Raw genomic sequence first — 14,466 nt, forward strand, 5'->3', positions numbered from 1 at the left:
TATTTTTGTTTAGAATGCTTTTAAAGGCCCCTTTGCTATTTTTCTCTTTCCTGATGATGTTTCTGAGAGATGGAGGGAAAGGGGCATATTTGCTGTCTCCCCGGGTGTGATAGATGGGGAAACTAACGCAAGAAATAAATCACATTTTTCAAGGATGTTTAAGGTGCAGTGTGGTCAGAGATAAAGTAGTTAGAATTCTGGTCTGATAGTTTCATTGATCAGTGTCCATTTCACTAGATGTAACTGATTTGAATACCTGCATGCCCTCTTCTTATTCACTATTTGTTAGTAAGAGATGAGTTTGGCTAATTTGGCTTTAATTAAATAAACAGCAGTGTATTACAGTGGTGTTTTCTGATTGTTGTTGTTTTTGGTATGGCATCATTTTACATAAACACAGAGTAGAAACCTGTTATTTTTAATAGCTATACAGTATTCCAGTACGAGACTGCCATAGTTTGCTTCCCATTTTCCCTTTTCTTGGGTAAGATGGAGATATAGTGATCAGTATTTGGTAAACTTATTTGGCAATGGAACTTTTTTCCCAAAGAAGTCGTGCATGTCCCCTTCTTTCAAACCTTCTGTTTTACCCAGAGGGCATGATTTATTCCCATAGGTGGTCATTTAAGTATTCAGTAAAATGATGAACTGAGGGTTTCTGTGAACAGTTGAGCAGATGTTCACTGCACAATCCAAGGAGCAGTGTTTTAGTCCGTTTCTGTTGCTTATGACAGAAATACCCGAGACTGGATAATTTGTAAAAGAAACAATATTTATTGCTCACCATTTGGGAGGCTGGGAAGTCCAAAGTCCAGGGAACACATCTGGTGAGGACCTTGTTCTTGGTGGCGACTCTACTGCAAAGCAAGATATGACATGGTGAATATGGCAGGCGTAAGAGAGAGACTAACCTCCCCACTGGCTCTCTTTTAAAGCCGTCAGGACCATGCCAATGATCATCCTTAAACGATCAACAGATTAATCCATTCACTAGGGCATGGTTCTCACAATCTAATCATCTCCCAAAGGTCCCATCTTTCAATGACCATAATAGGACTTCCTACCCTCTTAACACTGTCACAGTGAGGATTAAGTTTCTAATACATGGGACTTTTGGGGACACAATCCAATCCACAGGAAGCACTGTAGTATTTGTGAACAGTATTTCCTGGAGTTATGTAATGTACAGTCTAGGAGGTCCTATACAAAGAACCTTGATAAGTGGCATTGTTTTTTGTTTTTTGGGTTTTCTTGGCAGCTCTCCAGTATGGGAATCCAAACCCTTGACTGACCTTGCTGTTATTCTATATACATATTTTTAGATGTTAACTTTTTTTTTTTGGTGGCTGGCCAGTATGGGAATCTGAACACTTGACCTCAGGCATTGTTTTTATAAGTTGAAAACAACGGAATTTTGAAAGGGGAGGGAATTTAATTTACAGATATGGTCAGAGATGAATGTCAAACTTTACCCCTCCGGTAAGATAGAATTGAAAATAGAATCCATTTTTTATCTTATACTTTAAATTCTTTATACTTAAAATACCTTATACTTGGAATTTCTGTGGTGTGATCGAGTTTCTGACAATGGCTTTCATAAGCCCTTTTTTAATTGATTATAGTCTTGAAATTTAAGAGAGTATTTCACTCATTGTAGGTTTGCTGCCATAATAAACAAGCTTGCAATCTCAGTGGCTTAAAGTAATAAAGGTTTATTTTTCATACACATCACATCCACTGTGGGTTGCAGCGTGTGTGGGCTGTAGACCACACAGTCATTCAGGGATCCAGGTCTTTGAATCTGTTGGCTCCTAAGTCAGTCTTCTGTTACTCAGAGTCCTTCACTAGCTCCTCTGCCTCTGACTGCCAGATGAGGAGAGAGAGTGGGGAAATGTGCAGAGACCTGGGAGTGGTGTCTGTCATCTACACCAACAGGCCATCGCCCAGAGCTCGCTGCATTGGGCTGCCCAACTGCAAAGGAGGCTTGGAAACATTGTCTATCCCTGTGCCCGGGTAGAAAGGCACTGGGGTTTAGGGACAGGGTTGAATCAATATTGCAAGGCTGACCTTTTTTTTCTATTTTGTTTCTTCTGCAGGAGACTTCTTGGCATCATCACAAAAAAGGACGTGCTGAGACATATGGCCCAGATGGCAAACCATGACCCGGAATCCATCATGTTTAATTAGCGACAAGGTGGCAATTATTTTGAGAAAAACACTGACTGTATTATTTTAAAATAAATAAATAAATGATACATTATTATCCCAGGGAAAGATCGTGCATGCACTGGAGGCAGCTGAAACAAAAGCTTTATTTGAAAGGAGGGCAAGAAGGATGAAACCTTTTTGTAAAAAAAAAACAAAACAAAACATCAATGAGTAGGCATTTTATAGCTTTAACCCTGTATGCGTTTCAAGCTGTGTTTCTTAATGAGTTTACTAACTGCTGTGGGGGCATGTGGGTGGGTGTAACTGATGTGGTTTGTACAAGGACATGGAACACCAATGCCAAACCAAGAAACGTTCACCCCTTCTACTCAAGGCTGATGTTTCTCACTTACGAAAGCACGTGAAGCTTTGAGTCCAAAAGGCAAAGGGGTGTTGGCAAGTCAGTGTCCTTGCTTATTGGTTCCCAAAGTTTTTTCTGCTGTGTTACTGCATCATACGAAAGACATTTGCACTTACTTTGTTGGAAAAGAAAAAGAAACTAAATTTGAACCCAGTGAAAACTGCGAGTATGCCAGTGGTCCACTTACAACCAGCACATCTCTTGCTCCTATTTTTAGACTGTTATTTTGCTTATCAATCAGTTTCTTAACCAAAATCAGGGCACCCACCATGATGAGTGTGAAGAAATCATTTCTCCACGCAAGACTAGCACCATGGGTGTTTTAGTCCGTTTTGTGTTGCTATAACAGAATACCTGAAACTGGATAATTTATAAAGGAAAGAGGTTTATTTGGCTTACAATGCTGGGACAGCTGCATCTGGCATTAGCCTCAGGCTGCTTCTACTCGTGGCAGAAAAGTGGTAGGCAGCCAGCAGGTACAAGCAGATCACATGGATACAGGAAGCAAGAGAGGGAAAGAGGAGGTGCCAGGGTCTTTTCAAGCAACGAGCTTTTGCGGGAACCAATAGAGCGAGAACTCACTCATTAATCCCTCGTTCCCCAGGGAGAGCATTAATCCATTCATGAGGGATCCGCCTCCATGACTCAATCAGTTTCCAACACTGCCACATGAGTTTTGGAGGGGACAACACATCCAAACTCCATCATTCCGACCATGGCCCCCAAATCTCATGTCACTCTCACATACAAAATACAATCATTCTATCCCATCAGTCCCAAAAAGTCTTTGCTTGCTCCAGCACCAGTTTAAAAGTCCAAAGTCTCATCTGAGACCAAAAGCGAAAGTCTTTCAAGCTGTGAACCTGAAGAACAAAACCAAATTTATCTACTGCCAAGATACAATGGTAGAACAGACACTGGGTATACATTTCCATTACAAAAGGGAGGAATAGGACAGAAGAAAGGAGAAACAGGCCCCAAACAAGTCTGAAATCCAGCAGGGCAGACATTATGTCTTCAAGCCCCAAAATAATGTCCTTTGACTCCAAGTCCTGCATTCTGGGCACATTTGGGCATCTGGGCCCCCAAAGCATTAGGCAGCCTCATTCCCACAGCTCTGCCAGGTGCAGCCCAGTGGGCTGCACTGGTGCCTGCAACTTTTCCAGACTGGTGTTCCACTCCGGTAGCTCCATAAGTCTGGGGTGTCCATGGTGGTCCCGCTGCCTTGGCTCTACTAGACATTTCCCTGGTGGGGGCTCTCCATGAGGGCTCCAACCCCACTTTCCTGCTTGGCATTGCTCTAATAGATGGCCTCTGCAGTGGCTCGTCCCCTGCAGCAGGTCTCTGCCTGGGCCCCCAGGCTTTTCCATACTTTATCAAACATGGCTTTGCAGAGGGTGAAGCATGTGAGTTCTCAGTGGGAACTCCTCCAAATGGATTGCAAGAGAAATACTAAATTGATTCTAAATCTGTTCCATTCTCTGCTCTGTAGGATGCAAAATTTTCAGTTTTAATGTATAAGCATGCACTTTCATACTAGCAATCACAGCACAGAAAGACAGAGTTAAATTTCAGATGGCCAATTTCAACATTGGGCATCTTCGTACTTGAATGTAATGACACATTTAATCTTTTAGTCAGGACTTCTGTTTTTTCTGCAGGGAGGAATTAAGCTGTGTTTTAGGGGCACTCTACAATCTGTGTAAGATTGATCCCACTTGCCCTTTCACTTTAGTCTTTGTCCCTTCCTTTTCACTGAATCATCCTCATCCTTTCAATCTCATTGTCATTGGACATTGATGTATCAGTTAGGTGTGCGTTTGGCTGCAAATAACAGAAAACCCAACATAAAGTGAAGGGCGAAATAAGAAACGTAGGAGGTGGGCACTCCGGGACTGTCTCCACAATATCATCAAGGATCCACACTTCTGGATTTTTCCCACCGTCCTTACCCTTCGTAATTTGGCTTATTGCCTCCTACTTGCTGCACCTCCAGGTATCCTGTCTGCTTTCTAAGAGGGAAGACAAAGGAAGAAGCAGTGTGTATATGAAAAAGGCAGAGCTTTCCCAGAGATGCCTGGCTTACTTACACCCACCGGCCGGAATTCCATCACACGGCTCCCCACCAGAGAGTGGGAGGGAATATTTTTAATTAGGCACATTACTCTCTGAACAAAATTCAGATTCTTTTAATAAGGAAGGGGGATTGGTCCTTGGGAGGGGCTGATGTCTGCTGTATGGGATGCCATCATCATGTCCGTTATCGTCCTTCTTGTCCTCTTTACTCCAAATGCTTTTCGAACCTTCCTGCTGCCCAACCCTGGTCTCCGATTTGACATTGAAGCTCCCAATTAGAATCCATCGTTTCTTTTTTTTAAAAGATAGTTTATTATACATACACGTGTGGTACAAGATTGATTTTCTATAATTGTGCACATTGTGTGATGGTTAGATCAGGTTAGTTAGCTTATTCATCATAACAATACACAATTATTCTTTGGGTCCATTAATCAATTCCTTGTTAGCCTCCCCTGCCTCCCCTCCCTTTTTCCACCTCTACTAACCACGGTCCTTTTCTCTCTAAAAGTTCAGTGTATTACTGTGATGGTTGTTTCTTTTTCTCTTTCTCTGTCTCTCTTTATTTTTTATTTGTTTTTTTATGGATTCCTCCCAGTTATGAGTGAGAACATGTGATATTTCTTTTTCTGTACCTGGGTTGTTTCACTTAGAACAATTTTCTCCAGGATCATCCACATTGCTGCAAATGGCAGAATTTCATTCTCTTTTATGGCTGAGTAGTATTCCATTGTGTATATGTACCACAATGTCCTTATCCAGCCATCCATCAATTGATATTCAGGTTGGTTCCATCGCCTAGGTATTGTAAATAGAGCTGCAATAAACATGGGAGTGCAGGTATCCCTTCAACCTGATGATTTCCAATCCTCTGGATATATCCCCAGTTGTGAGATTGCTGGATTCTATGGCAGTTCTATCTGTAGTTTGAGGAACGGCCATACTGTTCTCCGTAAGCGCTGCACTAATTTGCATGCCCACCAACAGTGCAGGAGGGTTCCTCTTTCTCCACATCCTCATCAGCATTTGTTATTCTCTGTCTTTTTTATAATTGCCAGTCTGACTGGGGTGAGGTGATACCTTAAAGTGGTTTGGATTTGCATTTCCCTGACGATTAGTGATGCTGAGCATTTTTTCTTATACCTGTCGGCCGTTTGTATGTCTTCCTTTGAGAAATGTCTATTCAACTCCTTTGCCCATTTTTTTACTTGGTAGAATCCATCATTTCTTAAACCTAATGAGAATTTTCATTTTGGATAAAAATCTAGCTACAAGTGGGTTTCTGTGAAAGTTCTAGTTAATGTAGGAAAATATATTTTCCCTTGATTAAAATATTTTAAGTCAGATCATGCTGACATGCTATGGAAAAATTGTTTCCGTGTTTAACTGGCCCCCTCCAAAGTAACATCACATAGCACTTCTGTGTGGAAATATCCAGCCAATAGTAGAGAATTTAATCTTTGATCCTTTAATAGAATGAAATTCATTGTCTCATTCACAGCACTTAAGTATTGAGTAACAGATCCTGATGTTAGTGTTGTCGGGGTTTCCACGGAATATTTGCAAGTGAAGTTGGAGTCTCCTGGACTTTAAGTGTTAAAGATTGCTTCCTGCAGTTCTCTCTCATTCCCATGTGGGCCTGTAATGGGAGAGTGCTGGTCATAGCCTGGCTTTACAGAATCCAGGACGTCCTTCCAGCTGAAACAAGTAGCTTCAAAAGGGAACATGAAAACAGTGAAAAGATAGCCAAAGGTCAGTGAAACCACAGACTTTTCTCCTAATCCAGCTGAAGCCATGGAGAAGCACCGAGAGGAGAAGCACGAGAAGCACTGGCAGGGGCTCAGACCGACTCCGTGGGGAACTTAGAGCTGCAAACTGCCCCTCATCCTCCTGAGAGTGTGCAGGTAGAGAGTCTGAGGGTACTTGCTGTGTCCAAATGCACAGCTTTAATCCATTTTACCTGATGATCTGATGAGCAGAACGGGGATGTGGAGGGGAAATAATCGTCTTTTGGGAATAATGTTTGATTTTTTTCCCCTTCTTTTCCAGAACCAAAGGCTTTAGACATTTGCAGAACTTGCTGGCTTGTTTCTGAATCAGTTTTTAATGTAAAAAACCATAAATGCATAGTGGAAACGGTATTCTGTAATGATGCACAACACCTCTTACCCTCCCTCTGTTATTACTAAAGAACTGTGTGGCAGGAAGACACCAAATAAAGGGTATACTGAAAGTGACGAGTGCATTTCTTCTCAGTGTTTTTTCAGTGCATCCCCTGGGAATGCCGATGTTTGTGTGGCTTTTAGGGAAAGGTAAATGCACTGGAGGTAAATCAGGCAATACTCTGCACTTGCTGTTACTTAGAACCAGACAGCCTCAAAGTTCTCTATTCGGTGCTTCCTAAAGACCTCACAAAGGAGAAGACATGGAAATAGCTATATTTTGAATCCTAATAAGTCACAGAAACTGAAAATGTTAGTTTGTTTCACTTGGGTGAGAATTGATTACTTTGAATTATCAACAGGTGGAAATTCTGCTCAGTGTTCATTATCAGATGCTGAGTTGGAAAAGATGAGAAACCCAAGGAGGACAACTATTGGATTGCCACGGAGTTGTCATACTATGCTTTCATTTTAATTTCACATGGGCAGCGTTTTATCAGACTCAGCTTATAACCTTTGAACTGAGCTGCATGAGGAGAAAGTCTGGGTGCAACTTGGGAAACATTAACCAGACCCCATTTTCACTGGCACGGTAATAACTATTTATTGGCCACCCTAGGTGTGCTGGGAACGAGCCTACATGAGACTTTTATGAGATATATTCGCATTTGGTGTTGGAATGACCACATAGCAACGTGTTGTTTTTTTAAATCCTAACACTCTGTGTAAACATTGGCATCTTATTAAAAATTAAATGTTTGAACTCTATTTTAAAAAATAAAATAAGCACAGAGTCCTCAACAAGCATGTTGTAAATAGAAGAGATACTGAATACACAGTATGTTTCTACCCCTCAGAACCTCTGGAAAACTGGTCCTGGTGACTTTGCTCAAGTATTCAGGAAAGTTGAAGACCCATCCTTAAGACTGTTGCACAGAATGTGATGTTGACTTCGTTGACGTCAAATCCTTTGTTCTTGACTGGCTGGGCAACGACCAAATAAAAATTAAGACTGGGACTATAAATTTCCAAGGATGGGGTAGGACCGTTGTCCCCAGGCCATCTGTGTGTCTGCCCTGTGCGAGGATCCTGCGGGGCACGGCTTGGGCAGTTGTCTAACATTCATTCATTTTTAACATCCTTTCATTCAACAAAATTCTCTATTACCATGGCCCTGGCTGATGGCAGGCCAGTTATTTCTGGATTAACTGCTGCTTTTGATTACCCACGCTATTTTTTGTGGGCAATCCTTCATCCAGATAATTGAAAATTTTCTGCCCAAACACGCTGTGTTTTGGGGCAACCGAAATCCTAAGATTTTGCATCTCTGCTCCTCTAGTAGTGCCTTCAAAGCCCAGTAACTTCTATGTTCTCAGCAAGTGCACTGGCTAATTGCCAAATGCGCTTCAATCTGAATCATGACAGTAAAGATTTCTCCACACCTTACTATGCCAGCCAAGGTCTAGGCCGCACACGTTTTATGTTCGTTGTGTCTCTGAATGCTCACTCGGAGCTGAGTCCACCGTGGACTTACATGAGGGCTGGACAGGTGTGGGGGCTTGAGGAAGCTCCCACAGGAATTGCACGGCAGAGCTCTACTCCCAAACCAGGTGGCCTACTTCTCAAGCCCATGCTTCCAACCAGCGATGACACTGTCCACTGTTTTTGGAAATGGCCCAAGTTTGTTCCCAGAAGTAGAGCTGAAGTTGGCATCTCATTTTAACTGGTAGTGGAAGAGGCCGAGAGTCAGGAGGCAAGAACAGCCCCTTTGTTCACTGATGGACTTTGTCCTGGTCACATGCCTCCGTGACAGGAGGGACTTCCTGTGTGTGTGATGGTCGCTGGGCTCCTTTCTATTTCCAGGAAGCGGGACCTCACTTCCACCTTGCAAAGAAGCAAAGATTATAATTCTTTTATTGTTCAGTGATCAAAATGAATTAAAAAGTGCTCCCGCTTGTGTCCGATGGTGGTGTAGACAGAATGTCTAACAAACAAGAACAAAATGCAAAGGAACGTTGCTGCTTATTTCTGCATTTCTCCCTCATCTAGTCTCGTTCCTCATTTGTCCTGCATGTCGACAGCCTTCGTGTGCTGTTGTGTGTGTGTGAGGCTGGGCAGCGTTTACAAAGTTCAGGGATTCCTTCCCTTCCTAGTGGAGGGCATCATGCTAACACAGTGGTTCTCAACCAGGGGTCATTTTGCTCCTCGGGGGACATCTGGCAATATCTGGAGACATTTTGATTGTCCAAATGGGGGAAGGATGCTACGGCATCTAGTGGGTTATGTTAGTTTCCTGATGTTGCTGCATGTATCAAACTGCCATAGACTTAGTGCTTAAAATAACAGCTGTGTGTTCTCTCTCAGTTTCGGAGGCCAGAAGTCCAAAATCAAGGTGTCAGCAGGGCTGGGCCCTTCTGGAGTCTTCTTTCCGTGCCTCTCTCCCAGGTTCTGGTGGCGGCCGGCGATCCTTGACATTCAGTGGCTTGTGCCAGCATCGCTCCCATTTCTGCCTCTGACTTCACATTGCCTTCCCCTCCATGTCCCTGCGTCTTAAATTTCCCTCTCATTTCTCTGGTATGGACACCTGTTATTGGACTTAGGGCCCACCATAAATCCAGGATGATCTCGCCCTGAGATTAACTTAGTTACATGTGCAAAGATGGATGCTATTCCAAACAAGGTCACATTCACAGGTACTAAGAGTGAGAATTTGAACGTATATTTTGGGGGGACACTATTCAACCTGCTACATGAGTGGAGCCAGGATGCTGACAAACATCCTTCAGTGCACAGGACAGCCGCCTAACAAAGAGGCTGGGAAATGCTGCTCTGTCATGAGTGAGAAATTTGACTGCAGCAGACAAAACCTCTCACTGTGCTGCAAGCCCGTCAGCCAGCTGTGGCGTGCTGTGCGACCCAGTGCAAGCAATGTTGTCACATGCCAGATGTCACCTCCATTTTTCTGGAGTGGGAACAATTGTTGCCAATGAGAGGAGGCCCCCTGTGCCCAGTAGGTGGCATTCAAATACCCCTTATAACCAAGACTGATGTGCAGATAACCCAAAAGTTAAGAAATAAATGCAACTTCCAGAAGTGTGCAGGTTCAGGTACATGAATATACAGTCTATATCTCTCTCCTAAGGGCATATTAAGAATCTGTGATTTCCCAGTATAGGTTGGGGCTTGGCTCCAGGAAGGGGGGTAGGATGTCGGGGAGGGGATGGAGGGGTGGGGTAGGTTGAGGCTCACCGCTTTGATGAGTTTTACTCTGCCCCTGTGACACCCAGGTCCTGGCACGCCCTCTCACCCTCCTGGGGAGCTGGGCTACCTCAACTTGGGCAGATGGCTGGAGGGTCCTGGACTGCTCAGCACCCAGTACTTGCTGACAGCAGAGGCTGCAGCATGTAGGTGGCAACCAGTATGGGCCCTCAGCAGCGGCCACTGTCTCAGGAGGCAGGTTGTGGGAGCAGAGGGGAAAAGAGAGGTGAAGGGCGATATCCAGGCTGGTCTCATGTCCCAGAGTGCCAATCTGTTCCAGCAATGTCTGTGGGCCATACAAACACTGGTGGTGGCTGGATCTGGCCTGCGGGTCAGTTTGCCAGTGCCTGGTTTGACCATATAACAAAGTGCCCAATTAGTCCTTTTTGGCCTGACAAACTGCCCGTCTCATTTGCAAAAGCACCGTTTTGAAAGAGGTAAGAACCATCTGACACACCTGTGCTAAGTTAGTCTGTAGGTTTTTATCAATAATATATTGAGGCTTAGAAAAATGTGGGCTGCAAAGCTTCTCTTTGCAAATTAATATGCGGGCCAAAGAAACACCCAGGATCAGGGAGCTGAAAGGACTGTTCTTGCCCTTTGCATTTTGAAGTTTAGCTCCTCTCCTCCTTCCACACCCCCAACCATCTTACTGCAATATATAATCCCTCAAAAATGCAGGTTCCAGGGATCAGATTCTATTTGTACATGCGATATATGGTTTAGTTTTGGGAAACTGATGTTTCTTGTCTTTTACTATGTCATCCTTGAAGACATGTTAGAAGCAGTATGTTTGAGATGAAGAAAAGAGCAACAAACGCCAGTCTAATGTCATGAGCCATGTGCCGCAGGCACCACCCTTTGGCACTTGCAATATGGACGCATTGGTTAAGACAGCATGTCTTCTGAGTCAAAGCCCAAGAAAATTGTCTGGGGGCACAGTAGTGACTGCTGTCTGTCAGCAAGTATTCTTTCCTTGCTTACAAACTTCATTTTAATGCTGCAGACATTGCAGGAGCATTAAAATGCATTCTCAAAACCCAGCTGTAACCTTCCTTTTTTTTTTTTTTTCCAGCTAACCTCATATATCCTCCTTTGGATGCCCACCTGGCAGTCCTTGCTGAGCCAAGTTGGATCAGGTTTGTGGAATGCCAGCTCTTGCCCCTCCCCTTTAAAGTCCCTCCTGGTGCAGCTTGAGCATGATCTTAAAGCCTGGGGAACCTTTCCCGAGTCCTTAATACTGCACAAATTCAGAACTAGATAAACGTCAGTTCTGCTGCTCTGCCATAAAAGTGACCAATAACCACCAGATATAGAGGTTTTGAATGGAAAAATGGGAAATCTAAGGTAACAAATGAGAGATTCGAGTCTAGGAAAGAGGGCAGAAATGGGTTTTCAGACCTCCAAACCCGGGTTCCTGCCTCAGTCAATAAGAGCCTTCAGTGACGCGATTGGTGCTGACAATGGAAATATCTCAGAAGGGAATATCCTGGAGCTTGATGCTCAGAGATGTGGCAGAAGGTGATAAAATGACCTGCTGGCCCGCCAGATCCAGCTCCTCGCCAGTGCGAGGCAGAGGGAGTCTGTGGGTGCGGAAAGGGGCACCCAGTGAGGGTCTTGCCACCTTCTGGATCCTCCGTCACCTTCAGTAGCAGCAGATATTCTGCTGCTGAGGTTTCTTCCTGGCCTGTGTGACATGCCTGTAACTTTGGGGAGAGTAACAATGAGCGAGGTCCTCCTCACCCCCCAAAAAATATGGGGCTTGCAGGGCTCCAGGCTTGGCCTTCTCATCTCTACAAACTCTCAGTTTTGACCATCACTCCGCAATCTCTGGCCTTGGTCTGTGTCCAAGAACTCCAGGCTGGCTTCTCTCATCTCCTGTTTGGATGCAGTGGAAGGTCCCCCAGGCAATTCAGGCTCAGTGTGCTGTCTACAAGAGATGAGCTGCAAGTTCAAAGACACCGATAGGTTGAAAGATCTGGTATCTATATGGAGATTTGTCACCTGCCAGAGATTTGGGAGCCCGTCCATGTGGGAGGAGATGGATGACGAGGAGCCAGTGATGATGTGTCATCTTCCTGGGGCTTACAGGGGTGTGGAGAGGGACTGGGAAGACAGAGCTGGTGGCGCTAGTGACAGGGGGAAGTGGCCACTTAGAGGAGGAAAATGGGATTGTGTTTGGTGAGTTTTTTGGTTGCAGATCACAAAGTCCCAACTCAAACCACCTTACACATACACGTATACACACACACACACACACACACACACAAGAAAAGGCAAAAAAGAGACTCTGTAATTTTATTGGGTCAAAGAACTAAAAAGTTGAAGGAAGTAGTTTCAGAAACGGCTGGATCCAGGTGTTGAAATGGTGCTGTCTGTCACTGACTAGTTTCCTCCATAAAGGAGGCTGAGACAAAGGATTGTGCGTGGGCAGTTTATTTGGGAGTTACACCGGGAAGGGGATGTGGGAGAGTTAAGAGAAGGGTGCGAAAATGAGTTGGCTGGCACCAAGGGAAACTGGATCACGCTGCTGAAGCATCTTCAGGAGAGCCTATGGAACGAATCTCAGGAGACGAAACGAGGAAGCATTTGCTCATCAGCTCTGTCCCCTGTCCGTCTAGTGTGGCTGTGGGTGTTGATGTCCCCCACATTGATGGGTTGTGCGTGTGAGTGCTGAGCAGCTTCCATAGGCGTTTCACAAGAGAGAAGTCTCAGGGTGGAGAGCAAACAATGGCAGCCTCACAGAAGTCTTAGGGAGGGTGGAACACGCTGCCAGGTGCACGTGCGAGAGGCTGGTCAAAGCGTGCACGGAACTGATCTTAGCAGCAGTGGGCGGAGTAAGGGCAGAAGCCAAGAGGTTCTGAGGTGGCCATAAAGCTGTCTTATCTATCATCAGCATGTCTCTGGCTCCATCTCTTGAGTCTGCTCACCTCTGTGTGATTCTCGTACGGCTTTATCTACATGGTGACAAGACATCCCCAGGAAGCTCCAAGCTTATATGAGGCTACTTCAAAATATTCATGGAAAAATTGAATTAAAAGAAAATATGGATATTTCCATAATCTTCTTGAGGACACCTCATATGTTCTTTAGTTCATCATCACAGAGAAAGAGAGACCCTGGCCACCCCATGCTTAATGTTCAAAATTGATTCTCATGGTCCTTCCTTGGGACATATGCTCAGCCTGTGACCAGAAAAGCAAGGGGTCTTGTCTCTTTGCCCAGCTAGAATTACATGCAACTGGGAGTGGGGCTATTTCCAAATGAAAGAGTGGCTAGCTGTGGCAGACACGAAGATGTGCCGCTCAGATCCTCCTTCAAGCTTCCAGAAAAAACTTGGAGCGGAGCTTCGAGGAGTATGTTTGGCCAACTGCCTTAGCCTTAGAGCCAAGGTCATGCTCCTCTTAGAGCAGTCCCGGCCAGGACTGAACAAAGCAATGCTACAAAGGTTCTAGCTATTCCTGCCCTCTTCTAACGGCCATCTTTGTTCTGGAGCTTTCTGTTGGGCTGATAGAGAAATTGCCAGGTCAGCATCAGTCTGGAAGCTTCCTCTGTCCAATCCTTCTTCCGTCCTTTTCTTTTGCAGTTGCTACTCTCCAGTCCACCTACTGCATTCCTAACTCCATCTCAGTGCCGGTTCCCTGGAGAACCCAACCAGCACTCAGGTAGCTGAAGTAACCCAGTGCTTTCTCAAGGGATAAGAGAACTTGAAAGATGAAGGAAGGGAGGAGGAAGGAGAAAATGCCAAGTTTTGAGCGGGTACCGCAAAGGACTTCCAATGGCCTCTTCTTTGGTCCTTCTCTTCAGAACCGCTTCCCAACGTGTTCTCCCTACAGCACTGAGAGTGGCCCAAGAAATAAAAGGCAGACTTAACATTTGAAATCTAGTCCCTCAGGTTGTGATGTCATATCAGCTGCAGGGCCTGGATTGCACTTTCAGAAGACAGTGGGCTACATAGTCAGGGAGATAAATCCAGAGAACACATTCTCTGGGCCAGCCCAGATGTAGGCAAGGCCACTTCTCATAGATCTTGGGCAGCATCTCATGGAGAACTACATGAATTCCAAAGACTTCCCTCCATACAGGACGCCTTTGCCAGCAGGCACGTTAGGGAAGGGAATGGAGCTCTTTGTGTGGGGGTTGTTCTTACTCAAGTGGAAATACAGGTCCAAGGAAGGGTAAGGAAACACACTATCGACATAGACATGAATGTTCTCATTTCTTGGAGACTATTGTGTGTAATGTGTCTCCAAACCCCTGGTTTGTGCATCATTGGCCTTGGGTTTACAAAGTGGGAGTGAATTTTATGGAAAAGTGGCACATAAAACTATAGGTCTATAAATGGCCATCATAAGCTCACCAAGTAAAAGGCATGAATTCCAAGTCATATGATATGAAGAA

The sequence above is a fragment of the Cynocephalus volans genome, chromosome Y (assembly GCF_027409185.1).
Source record: "Cynocephalus volans isolate mCynVol1 chromosome Y, mCynVol1.pri, whole genome shotgun sequence".
In the NCBI taxonomy this organism is placed as follows: domain Eukaryota; kingdom Metazoa; phylum Chordata; class Mammalia; order Dermoptera; family Cynocephalidae; genus Cynocephalus; species Cynocephalus volans.